This window comes from Saccostrea echinata, unplaced genomic scaffold, assembly GCF_033153115.1.
Source record: "Saccostrea echinata isolate AGI-Se365-2 ecotype Australia unplaced genomic scaffold, CSIRO_AGI_Sech_v1 ptg000009l, whole genome shotgun sequence".
Taxonomy (NCBI): Eukaryota; Metazoa; Mollusca; class Bivalvia; order Ostreida; family Ostreidae; genus Saccostrea; species Saccostrea echinata.
The window spans coordinates 52,888,234-52,900,675 of NW_026889758.1; positions in this window are offsets into that span (position 1 = coordinate 52,888,234).

Consider the following 12,442-nt stretch of genomic DNA (forward strand, 5'->3'; position numbering starts at 1 on the left):
ATAATGCAGTGCATGAAAAAAATTATTCAGCCAATGAAATTTGTTCCAAAAAAACGAGTCGAAGGGACGACATTCTTTATCGGTATATTTTAATGAACTATTTTCAGCTTCACTGTACATTTGTATTTCAATTATGTTTTTTTATCGATTGTCCCAGTTTTATCAGGAGACACCCAGCTTGACCTTCCTTTGACATCAAGTTAGCTTTTGTCTTCACATAAAAAAAGATTTACACATGTTGAAATCGTTTTATGGTCGGGTCCGTAAATTTGTATCCTTTTCAATACTTTATTGTCAAAAATATCAGTGTAATTAAGCCATAATTGTTTGAATCAATGATAAACCTTTGTGCAATTCTCTCTCTCTCTCTCTCTCTCTCTGTATGTATGTATGTACATGTATATACACATGTAGTTTATAAAGTTCGACTATGAATAAAAGTCTGTACTACTTTACATTTATGACTTCATATAAAATTGATTTGTTTTATCAACTTTCTTTTAAGTTAATTAAAAGTAAAAAAAAAAAAATATATCGAAAGCATAAACATAAAGTTAGCATCAAAGGACAGGCTAATTCTTTACACTGGATTAATTACTGATTTTAGACGTTTCCATATGCAGGAACCAATTTGAAGTCGGCCAGTAATTGTAGAAATTTATTCTTAAAAATTGATGTGGCTTATAAATTTAGATAAATTAAACGAGGTGAAGGTGGTTAAAAAAAGATCCTAAAAATACTTGTAAATTATCACAAATTTCGACCCTTATAGATTATCTAACTTATTAAGTATACCACAGATATCAATGCCATACTTTAACCGGTGATCGAACCTGTTATTCGTACAGATTTCAAGAATAATTATGTCCATTTTCATTGAGATTTGGACGGTGCCAGAGCATGTGTAAGCGACATGCATTGATTTTTATTTAGCAACAAGAACTCAATATCTATCACCAATTATATAAAACCATCACGGATGCCCCAACTGGTCACTCAACCCTCGAAGAAAAGTTAAGACGCTGAGAAGTTCGTGTTTAGGCATAGCCTGATATTGCACAACGGTACAAACAGAACAGGACATCCTTATTTGATATTTAAGTCCACAAAGGGTACAGTATAGGTTTACGATCGTTGTTTTCCAAACTGATATAGATATTCTATTGGATGTTAAGAACCCTCACTGAGGTTAATAACGTATTGATTAAAATAAACCTATCTGAATATTATGGTTTATTGCCCAAGCTGTGTTTTGTTTGCTTATAATTTTTTATTGTTTATTTGATTTTTTCATATAGTTCCTCGCTTTTTATACTTCCTGAATCTAACATGATTTTTTATTATTATTATTTTTTGGGGGAGTGGGGTGGGTCCTCTTTAGGTAAGAACTAATTTATAACATTTGCAGAAATACACATACCATATTTCGTCATTAATTACACAACATTTAGAAATGAGCAGTGATTTATTAATATTGAACCCACAAGTATGCCAAAGTGATAAATTTCTTATTTAGAAATAACTAAATGTATTTCTACAGGAAGAAATTTAAAAAAAATCTTATTTTCCTCCCATTTTTATGGCCCGTCAGATTAAAAGTGGGAAGTGCATTGTATGGGGGAGGGCGTAACATGGCGATTTAAGCATTTCTTTAGAGGCTAGCAGCGTATATTGAGACCTTCGAATTAACGACACAAACGCTAGCTGACGCGGAACGAGTGTTTGCATTTAGCCGGGGTCGTACGGGGTAAGTGGGAGTGACCTGAAATGACCGCACATCGACGGGTGAAACTTGTCAACTTCGTCTACACAGGAATCGGCAATTTCCTGCTACAAACTCTCTCTCTCTCTCTCTCTCTCTCTCTCTCTCTCTCTCTCTCTAGTATACGTACGCAATACAAGCTACAAATATTTAAAAAAATATATAATAATTCAATCTCAAGCCAGCCAGCATTTATAATATTGAAATGAATTTAAAATTGAAAAAGATATAATATGCAAACAATAAACACTATAATAATGAATTTATTGAAATTAATTAAATGAAAGTTATTCATTTTATCTTAATCAGATGAATACAATCATGTTCATGCACCGATCACTCACCTGTTGCACTTTTGGAGTAAAAAACAAAAAAAAATTGTAAAGCAGTTTATTATCCCAGTTATCCCAGCATTTAAGTTCATTTGCATATTTAAAAAGTCACGCTTAATTTTGATATGTACACTAAATTAAAATATTTATTTTTTATTTTGGAACTTCTTGTGCACAAGAAGTGATATTTATACCCGTGTAAATTTCGTGACAGACAATATAATTTATACCGGCTGCTTTTGAGGTATATTTATTCTGCTCTCGTTACACGAATCCGTGCTGCAAAAGTCACTCCAAATAATGGCATTTTTATGTAATTGGCATGATAGGGGAAATAACTCCGTTTGACCCGCGCTGACCGGTCATTGTAGTTGTTCTATTGATTGCCGCTAGTATCGAGGTCCCGACCCTCCATATCAAAGCGTCTAAATCGGACAGCGAACTTCATAATTTGTATAACGCCATCTATATATTTATACCTAACTGCATTAACCCAAACGCCGTGTGCCACGAGTTCAAAATTCGTGTCCGAACTCTTTCCATGCTAATCAATCGCTGGAGGCCAGGTTGTGAAGGTTGAGTGAGTTATCCCCTAGGAATTTACCGGCATCGTATTTTTTTTTTTACCAATGCTAAACATTATTATTGATGATTCTGTCGTTTATAATACGTAATCGAAATTTTTCACTTAAAATATCCTCCAGTACTATAGTTCTTTTTTCCTCGAAATATGGAATAAAGTACATATGTTATCAAGTTTTATGTTAGCGATTAAATACTAAATGAAAATAATATTATTGACTGATGACAAAGAAACATGACAGATGAACACATAGGCGCAAAAAGTAGTGCACGGTTTGTTGGCAGAAGTACCGAAGTTCTAGACAGTAATCCAGCGCGGCTATGAAATACATGTAATGTAGAACTTGTAGCAAAATGTACAAGGATGCAATGGCCTTTCATAACCTCCCATGGGTCGTTATTTTAACCTAGATGTAATACAATAAAAAGTTCACCCTTCTTCTACTAAGTACATTTATTGCAGTTGGTAAGTTTAAATAGCGGGTGAATGTTAATCCGCAAGGCCTGGGTGACATAGGTAGAACACAAAACGTGATGAGAATCTTTGGTATTTAATCGAGAAATAAAGGACTCCTAAGTTTACCACTGGATTGCCAAGACCATAACAGAGTATTAGTAGAAGTTGGCCACTTCGTTATGAAAAGAGTTTCACGCATCTCAGAAGAGGCGCAAGTAACTGTTATTTTTAATTTATGCCTCAGGTCTCAGTATTGCATGACAGAATTTTTTTCTTGTACTGCTGGCCAAAAGTTACCACCGAGTAGTTACCAGGTTACAAGAAGATAACAAAGACCTGGCTCCATAACCTAAACCAGTCAGTGGCTGCTTATTTACCCTGAGTTTTGCCAAATTTTGAGTTCTTGATATGCTTCTTCACCTTTTGCCAGTGACCGCGATTTCCCAAATAGACACATATACACAAACACACATAAATACCGTATATTAATTAGACAAGCTAAATGATAAATGATTCCGATGTCCCTGAGGAGTTCAATTAAGGTCAACCTGCATCGCTTAGGGACGCGAACTCTGTCACGCTCCACTACCCAGACTTAAAAAGCATCTGCACACATCTCAAATGATATATACCCCATTTTAACTGTCCCCCCAAATATCTAAGGAGGAAAAGAGCCTTTATTAATTCTGGTTCGATCAGCAACAAAGGCTTCAAAAGGCCATTGCAGGTCAGCATTTTTTTTTACTTTACTATCTGTCCTCTGTACTGCACTATAGAGCGCCTAACCTCAGATGAACTGTCGATGACCCTTGGTTTATCGGGGCGAATGTATGAGATCTGTTGAGTGGAGCAAAAAAAAAGGTCTTTACTACATGTTTGTCAGTATATACAAAACAATCCCACTGGATTTTAGCATTAGATATGGCGGCATGTTTGTAATAAGGCAATGTCCTCTACTAATATTAGAATACTGCCTGTATTCCTTCTATTGTCTACAGCGGAGGACTTCGAGGTAAGTGGCTAATTTTACCGGAATTATTTAGCTTACGGTATTATATTGTAGATTTTTATTTTGTTGACATTTTTTTTATTTAGGAACTACTTTTAAACTGTAACCACATATAAAATTTGGTTAAAGTCGATTTGTTTTGTGTATAAAAACGTGTATATTGATACATAGAAACCATCACCAGTTTTTCATATTTATATCAAAAAAAGAAAATCAATGTATTTCTTTGCGGCTAAGGGCACGTTTTTTATTTCATTTTAGCATCACTCTTATTGGTATTAATATATTGGTATAACAATATCATAGAAGTATTTGGTGTAAATATATATGTATCTGTATCTGGCAATCATTTTAAGAATAAATTTAATTGGATTACATCACAAACTGGAGGTTTATTACCATAGTATTTCTGCAACAGGTAGAGCTTTGTTCTCAAAGAACATTTATTTACGTTATATAAATCTACTTTTCAATGTTATCAGTGCAAGGATTTCGTGTCATTTTAAATGTTTGATATCATGAGAATGACGTACAAAATTAATATGAATACGTTGCTTGCGTATAGATATATACATGTATTCTTGTGACAACGTATTTTAGGTTCCGTTGACAAATGCTGGACACGCCCCTTTAATATAGAACTATATACATGTATATGCATAGTTGCTTCACACGCATTTCTTGATGCAGCCGCTTATCCATTCATATAGTCTAATTATTCATATTTTCATCTAAATTCCAGATAAATGATAAAGAAATGAAGTCCGATATACCTGGAAAATTTGAAGGTAATGTATTTTAAATATACAGTCAATATAAAATCGGATCCCTCAAAAAACGAACACTAACTCAAGAAATTATTTTTCATATTATTGAGGCTAATGATATATCTTGCACCATTTGTTTGTTTTTTATTGAACTTGTTTGTTCACCTTGAAATTGTGTGGATTAAATTAATAGCTGCTCCTTGTCATGTATGAACCAACGAAATTTTAGAGCTCAAATATGCCACATTTACCAAGTCTCTTAGATATTTTTCTAGTTCACTTCAGAAAAAAAATAATAATTCGTGTTAACTGCATCCATATCAAGTTTGTGTCATCAAATCAAACCTTTAAAAATAACCTAACATTGATGTTTCAAACAAGAAAAGTAAAATATTGGAAGTTGAATGAATAATACAATAACACTGAACTTTTTATTCACAAAATAACTTAAATAGACACATTTTCGTATCTTCAAAGTGCATATGATACGTATATATCACGATTTAATTGCTATATCATGTTGTTAATTTTAAATTTATTAGGTGGAGATAAATGCAAAATTTACAACATGATAACTTTTGTAAATGTTGCATTTACACTCTACCTCCTTCTAGTAAATTCAAAATTTACAACACGATAGCTATGTACAGAACAAGAACCTATAAGACCAGACAACCTCAATGTAATACACGAATAAATAAGTTTTTACCCCGCAGAATTACTAATGTTTGCAATTTTGATAAACATTGTCATTTTTTTCGCATTAAATAAGAGTAGCTACAACAAAAGTATTGTAGAAACATTGTACGTGAGAACCGTCTCGGTATCAATTCCTATAAGGAGTTATATTCAGTTTAGGTGTGGACAACCAACTCAAAATTCACATCTACACCTTTTTAAAAATTAAAACCTTTTTTTGATAAACACTAACGAGATTTTGGTTCATATCTGATACTTGTGTCTTAAGTTTATCATTATTTATTGAGTGTGGCAGTGTTTGTAGTATGCAGACTGCACGAGCATGACATTAATGTGAGCCTTGCAGAAGAAAGTTTTTAAAGCGAATTTAAAACTGTAAAAGAATCATTCTTGGGATTTTGCCCCGGGAGAGAGTCTTCCGGAAAAATTTTGTGGAGCCAGTTTGTTTTTTTTCATAAATTTAATCAAAGGTTCCTCCAAGGTGCTTGATAGAGGCCATAACTTTTGTTTTCTGGTGATATTTTTTCAAAATAAGAAGGCAGCCTTGCCGGATATCAACTTTAAAAAGTTTGGTTTGTTTGTTTGATAAATGTTTTAACTCTACTGGTCGGAGACAAGAAAAGCTTTTTCGATAATCAAGTGTCCGTCGTATGCCCATCCGTCTGTCTGTAAACAATTTTTCAAAATGTTACCTCTCCTACAGTTTTGGCCCGATTTCTGTAAATCCTGGTCTACACTAAGATACATAATACTGTATATCAGTTTTTAATTTTGATGAACAGTGTTGCAATATGGTTACTAAAAATAAAAATTTCTGTGATTTTTTTCCCTTCAAAACACTACTCCTACAACAGTTTTGGTTAGATTTCAATAAAACGTATTACTCAAGTAGACTACACAAAGATACTTAACCGACACATGCATGATTATCATTTCTTATCCTTTTCTTTTGACAAACGGTGTGGCCATGATCACTAAATATAGAAAATTCTTTGAATTTCTTTCAACAAAATTTTCCTACAATTTTAGTCCGATTACAAAAAAGCTATCCATATAAATATACTAAACCAAAATCCTTATTATATATATTGCTAACGCGATGGTTTCAAGTCCAAGTGCTATTATTCTCTTCTTTCGTTGTAAGTAAAAACCAGTAGAGCCACAATCTCGTCAGAGACTTCTGGTCTGGTTTTGTTATGAATCTTTTAGTATTTAAATAAAAACATGACCAAGCAGTAGGCCGAGGAAGATAATGGAAAACAAAATTCAAGACACTTATTGGCTGCATCGCAAATTGCGACATAGGTAGTGACCACCTGTGCTCTGTCCGACCTTCTTTTTGTAATCTGTATCAAATCCACATTATTGAAACTTTGCACAGAAATTGGAGACACATTGTCTATGTGCACCTCCTGTTTTGGATAAATTAAAAAAAAAAATGGAATGCTATTTTTTTTTTGGTGATTATGATATCTTGTATTTCTTCACGCTTCTTAACATGCCTATTATATGATTGTACAGAATTATTTAATCTGTTCCTTCAACAGTTCAACAGCTTTGTATTGGTAGCATCGAAAATTTGCACAGTCATTTTACATTAAACATGTGAACGTCCTATTTCGGATTAAATTAGGAAAAGACTAAGCTGGTTTTGCAGTTGTTGAACCTCTTGTTGCTGAACATCGTCTTCGAAAAAGTTTATTTTTCATATTTGTTAAGTGTTCTAAATGTTAGAGGCTGTTCTGAAGCAGCAAATACTATTATTTATTGATGATGAAAATAATTTTCCGAAATTGTTTTTTTCCTTAAAAGATTCTTACCTAATGTTTGATTTTAGGGCCAGTAATGAGCAAACGAAGATATTTGTAAATATGTACTGTACATCAAAATTATCTTTTACATCTGTTTTAGTAGTATTAACTAGTAAATCTCCACCAACAACTGAGGAAATAAAACATATTCGTGTAATTAATGACATACCATCAAATGCCTTAATTTAAGGGTGTCCTAAATCAAAAACAGAGTAAGGTCGTCAGTGTAGAAGTCTGAAGTAGAAGCCCCCCCCCCCCCTTACATAAATTGACACTTTGTCCTTCTTTGATGCATTCTAACAGAATAATTTCGACATTATATTCATAAGTAAATGTAATTCATAATGTCCTTTTCTAATATCCAATTTTAATTTGGAATTGATTATACATGGCAATTCATATATTGTCATGTAATCAGTTCCAACTTTATAGGAACTTTACAGGAAATTATTACTCGATAATTTTATATAAATAAATAATAAAATAATTAAATTCGTAGCCAAGGAGCGTAATACAACTTACCGTAGGTCTTTGTCATATCGTTTTACTCATCCGTTAGAATTGCGCAACGCACCACAATTATTACAAAAACAAACCGTTTATTACGTATAAAACACCCGTTTTTACTAAATTTGACTGAGGTCATTCTAGGTAAAAAAGGATGGTACAACTCTGGGGTTATTACAAAACCCAGCAGTTTCTCACATAGACAAAATTATATACAAAATGTAATTACAATTTATGATGAAAAGGTAGAAAAATTATCATAGCAAATATAATAATAATATAAATATAATAAAATAAATATAATATAATAAAAATAATATTGTTGCTCTAGCAAACAGGATGTTTACTATACAATTTTACCTTTTGAAAAAAGTAAGCGGCGGAATTTGCGCTTTCTTTGAAGTCGAAAGAGAACAAATTAGTTTGTTGAAAAGTCTCACGAAATATTACAATTCTGATATAAATGTCATTTTCCTTTATTGCAACCTTGTTTTCATTATTATTCGCGTCTCCTTACTTCGTAATTTATACAAAAATCATAACGACACTATGACATTTTCCTTTCCGCAGAACTGTCAATGATTCATTTATATATATTTCCAAAGCTACCGTCCTGTCTGTTTCCTTGTGAGTCTAATTAACAAATCATTTCTTAAATTTCGTTTTCCAAGAATGACCATGGTAGATATGTAAACTTGTTTTTTAACCTATGAAAAGTTAACAATTTTGAAAAAGCTCTCCCCGATGTATGCGAAGAGATACAGACCTGTTGGCCCACCTTTTAAATTTGGGTTGGAGACTGCAAAATAAGAATGTTTAGTACTTTATCTCTTGTTTCTTACATAACGTTAGACCATATCGTTTAGATAAGCGACAGATTCTCAAATGATACCTAGCGCGACCATCCTCTTTTAGTACCCTTTTTATGGCATCCACCTTTTTTGCCATAGCAACAGTTTCGACTTGTCATCTTTGTTGAGTTCAACTTTTTTAATATATAATTATACGAAAACATGACAAAGGAAAGTCGATTAAAAGCGGTCATTGCTGTCCATCTTATGTGAAGAAATGCCGATAAGTGGTCTCTTAGTCTGGCTGTCCACATTTCTAGGTATACTGGTCACTGATCGCTGCTAACCTCTTACCTTAGCCAAGATTAGAGGTAAGAGGATTTTGTTGTGCAGCCAATCACACGAAAATTACATCGTGACTCTAGAAACTTATCAAAATACAGTTATAAGGGTCGGGTATACAGTACGAGAAAAAAAAAGAGTATAAGTGTATATGAGAATTCGTACGATTTTTGAGAGCAATTCCCTTTTTGTTCTTTCGCTCTAAATCCTTCAACCCACGGTCGATTTTCTCTCTTCCTTATGCTGCCTCTGGCAGCACTCTCTATAATATGGCGTTATGGCATGATAGCTGAAAGCCCTCATAGTTGAATGTGTGTTGAGCAACAGTTAGACGTATAGATCTGACCGCCTATTGATCGCGCTAGGTCAAACGAGGATAAGTTCGGGTAAGGTAAACTCGGAGTTCACGGCGCGGTCAAATCGCTATAAATATACACGCATACGGCATGTTGTAAAATCTGTACATTAGTCATACTTCACAAGGATTTGATGTTTTTGGATATCTATGTTGGTTTTCAGTGTATTTTCTATATCTACTTGGTATTTACCTTAAAATTGCTTTGGTTTTTATTTTTGAATTATTTTAATGGTGAATTGGTAGTGAAATTGCGTCTGATTCTTTCCTCCTGTTCTTGGTTTTAGAGCAAGCCATCACATGCTTAGCATAGAGTTGAGAGCAGGGAGTCGCGACCTGCCGTTGACACAGCCAGGGTGATCACTACCAAACGTTATTCATATCTGGGGCCATTATTTGGCTCTTGTCAAAAGCATTTGGCTTTTGTGGTTGAAATAAAAACATTCAGAGCAAAGGGTCCGTAATTTTGCGTAAGGTTCAATACCCTGGCCACGTTAAAGTTAGGTTCTAATAACGGTCAAAGTGCACTAGTCTGGCAATATGAGACCGGCCACACAAATTACCCAGAGCTGGTTACACAAACAGCAGCAGCAGAATTGGTCAGCGATTTATACAAAGGTGTGGCTAAGGTAAATTTGTGAACGCGATGACGTAATTATCGGACACAGCAAATTGTCTCTGACTTCAGCGATTTCATCCTGGTATAATATACTGGCGTCTCTATACCGAGTTGGATGATCTGAATTCTTCCTGCTCTTTATCTGTTTGGAATTGCATGTTTAAATTGAAATTTTATGGGTTTGTACGTTATTTCTTTTTATTCTATAGTTTACAACAGTGGTCATTTTCTTCTGAGGTCATTAGAGTAATATAGTGTTAAACTTCTCATAGAAACTTCAGAGTTTGAGTAAAAGAAAGTAAGTTTTTGAAAAAAAGGTGAAGAAATAAGCTCGAATTTCTTAATGATGTTATAATTTAGATTTAAATAAAGTCGTAAATTTTATTTTAAAAATTTGTCAATTATTTAAAATAAATAAACGAATAAAATTAAATAATTTAAAAAAATCCCTAATACTTAATAAGATTATTAGTTTAATTAAATAACCTTAACTTTTTTAAATTGTAAATTACTCATTAAAAATAAATTGAAAAAGTTTGTTAAAAAAAAGTGTATAAATAAATGTAGTTACATACCAAAATGTTAAATATTCTCCCAAAATCATTTATTAAATATAAAACAAATTGATTAACAAATTTATTAATAGTTTTAAGTGTACAGACTAGTAATTCAATATAATACAACTTAATTTTTCTAGGTGGTTCAAGCAAGATGAACATCCTTAAAGACGGACAAAATGTTCATGTTCAGACTTTTTTGTTTGTTTTTATCTTTGAAACGTGATTGTTGTAATAGAGAATATATATATAAAAAAAAAACCACAAGGAAAATAATTGAATGTATTACTTTTTTTTATTTATAGTCATTCACAATAATTGCCTTTTGCAGAATTTATTTAGGTGTAAAAGGATAAATTAAAAAATGGAAATTAAAACGACTCTAGAGGACACGATCAGCATGTCAAGATCTTTGTTTGAATAGAAAAAAAAGCAATTTAGTACTTGAACATTTTCCTACTTTCTTTTTTACTTCAAAAATACTTTAGTTCTGCTTTTTAAGTTCTCGATTTATATGGCTGTGGTATTTATTCGCGAATTATTTTGAAATTTAAAAAGTCTTTATCTTTAGAAAATACAAATATCCTTAATAATGAGTTAACCCCTTTAAAATAGAATTGTTTTAATGGATGACCGATATTAAGCAGCTTCAAATTAATTTGATAAAACAAATGAGTATGAAGTGAACTTCAAGCTTAAAAGAAATCACATAAAGAATGTTGATTGTTATAATTTTTAACTTTCATAAAAATTCTTTTTCAGTAAAATACATTTAAAAATTTACTCTAAAATTTAAAATATTATTGGTTTAAAGAAAATGATTAAGGTTCATAAACCCTCTGTTGACTCATATAAAATGTTGCTTTGTTGCTTATGATTTGCAAAGAAGTGTTTTTTTATAACTTGATTGCAAACATTATAAGCATAGCTTGCGAGGCAAAATTTGTCAAAAATGAAATTTCAACTTGACAAATTTATATAGGGATAATAGCTATTTATCCCATAAAGAGTAATATCTCTTATTCGAGTATTAATGAATCTTAAATTAAGATAAGTACGATATGTCTTCAAAAAAAAATTAGGAAATAAAAATATCAATAACTCTCTTTTAACTTTGATAGACGTAGCATTATTTTATTTTTACCCATCCATTTACCTAATTTCATGATTTTTTTGTTTAATTTTGCTGAAATGTCTCAAGTTATAAAACATGATTCCATTTTAATTTGTTTCTGGAAAAGAGTCGACTAAATAGGCCCGACCTACTTCTTGCGCATGCTCTGTTCATTCTATTTCTATCCAAACGGTGTTTGCGAAAAAGTCACATGACAAATTAAGCAGAAGGAAGTATTCGATATGAAACCGAGATACATTACAACAGTGTTGACTGGATTTATGATCTAGCTATAGATTAATCATATAATCATGAAGACGCAGGCAGACGCAGTCTGATAAAATGGTAAATTATGTCGCCTTAAGGACAGATGATACAAAAAAGAATGTCTAGATTGGTATATATTTTAGGACCTATTTTGGTTGCAAAGGATGCAAATACTTGTATCAAATTTCTAAAATATTAAGACAATGTAAACTTTCTATGATGTTCAAAATTCTACCTTTCTGCAGCCATCCTCATAAATCTATACATTTTTTAAAATCACTTTATAGGACATTATTGTGGAATTTTGAATGAAAAATTAAAATCTATGTGGTTAAACTTGTTGTTATTTTTTAATTTAAAAAAAAAAAAAAAAAGTTTGTTTGTATCATCTGTCCTTAAATTAAGTGAACCTATTACCCAGTAGTGAATTGGAATCGGAATAATGACGAAAAGTACTGCAAGTACCTATAT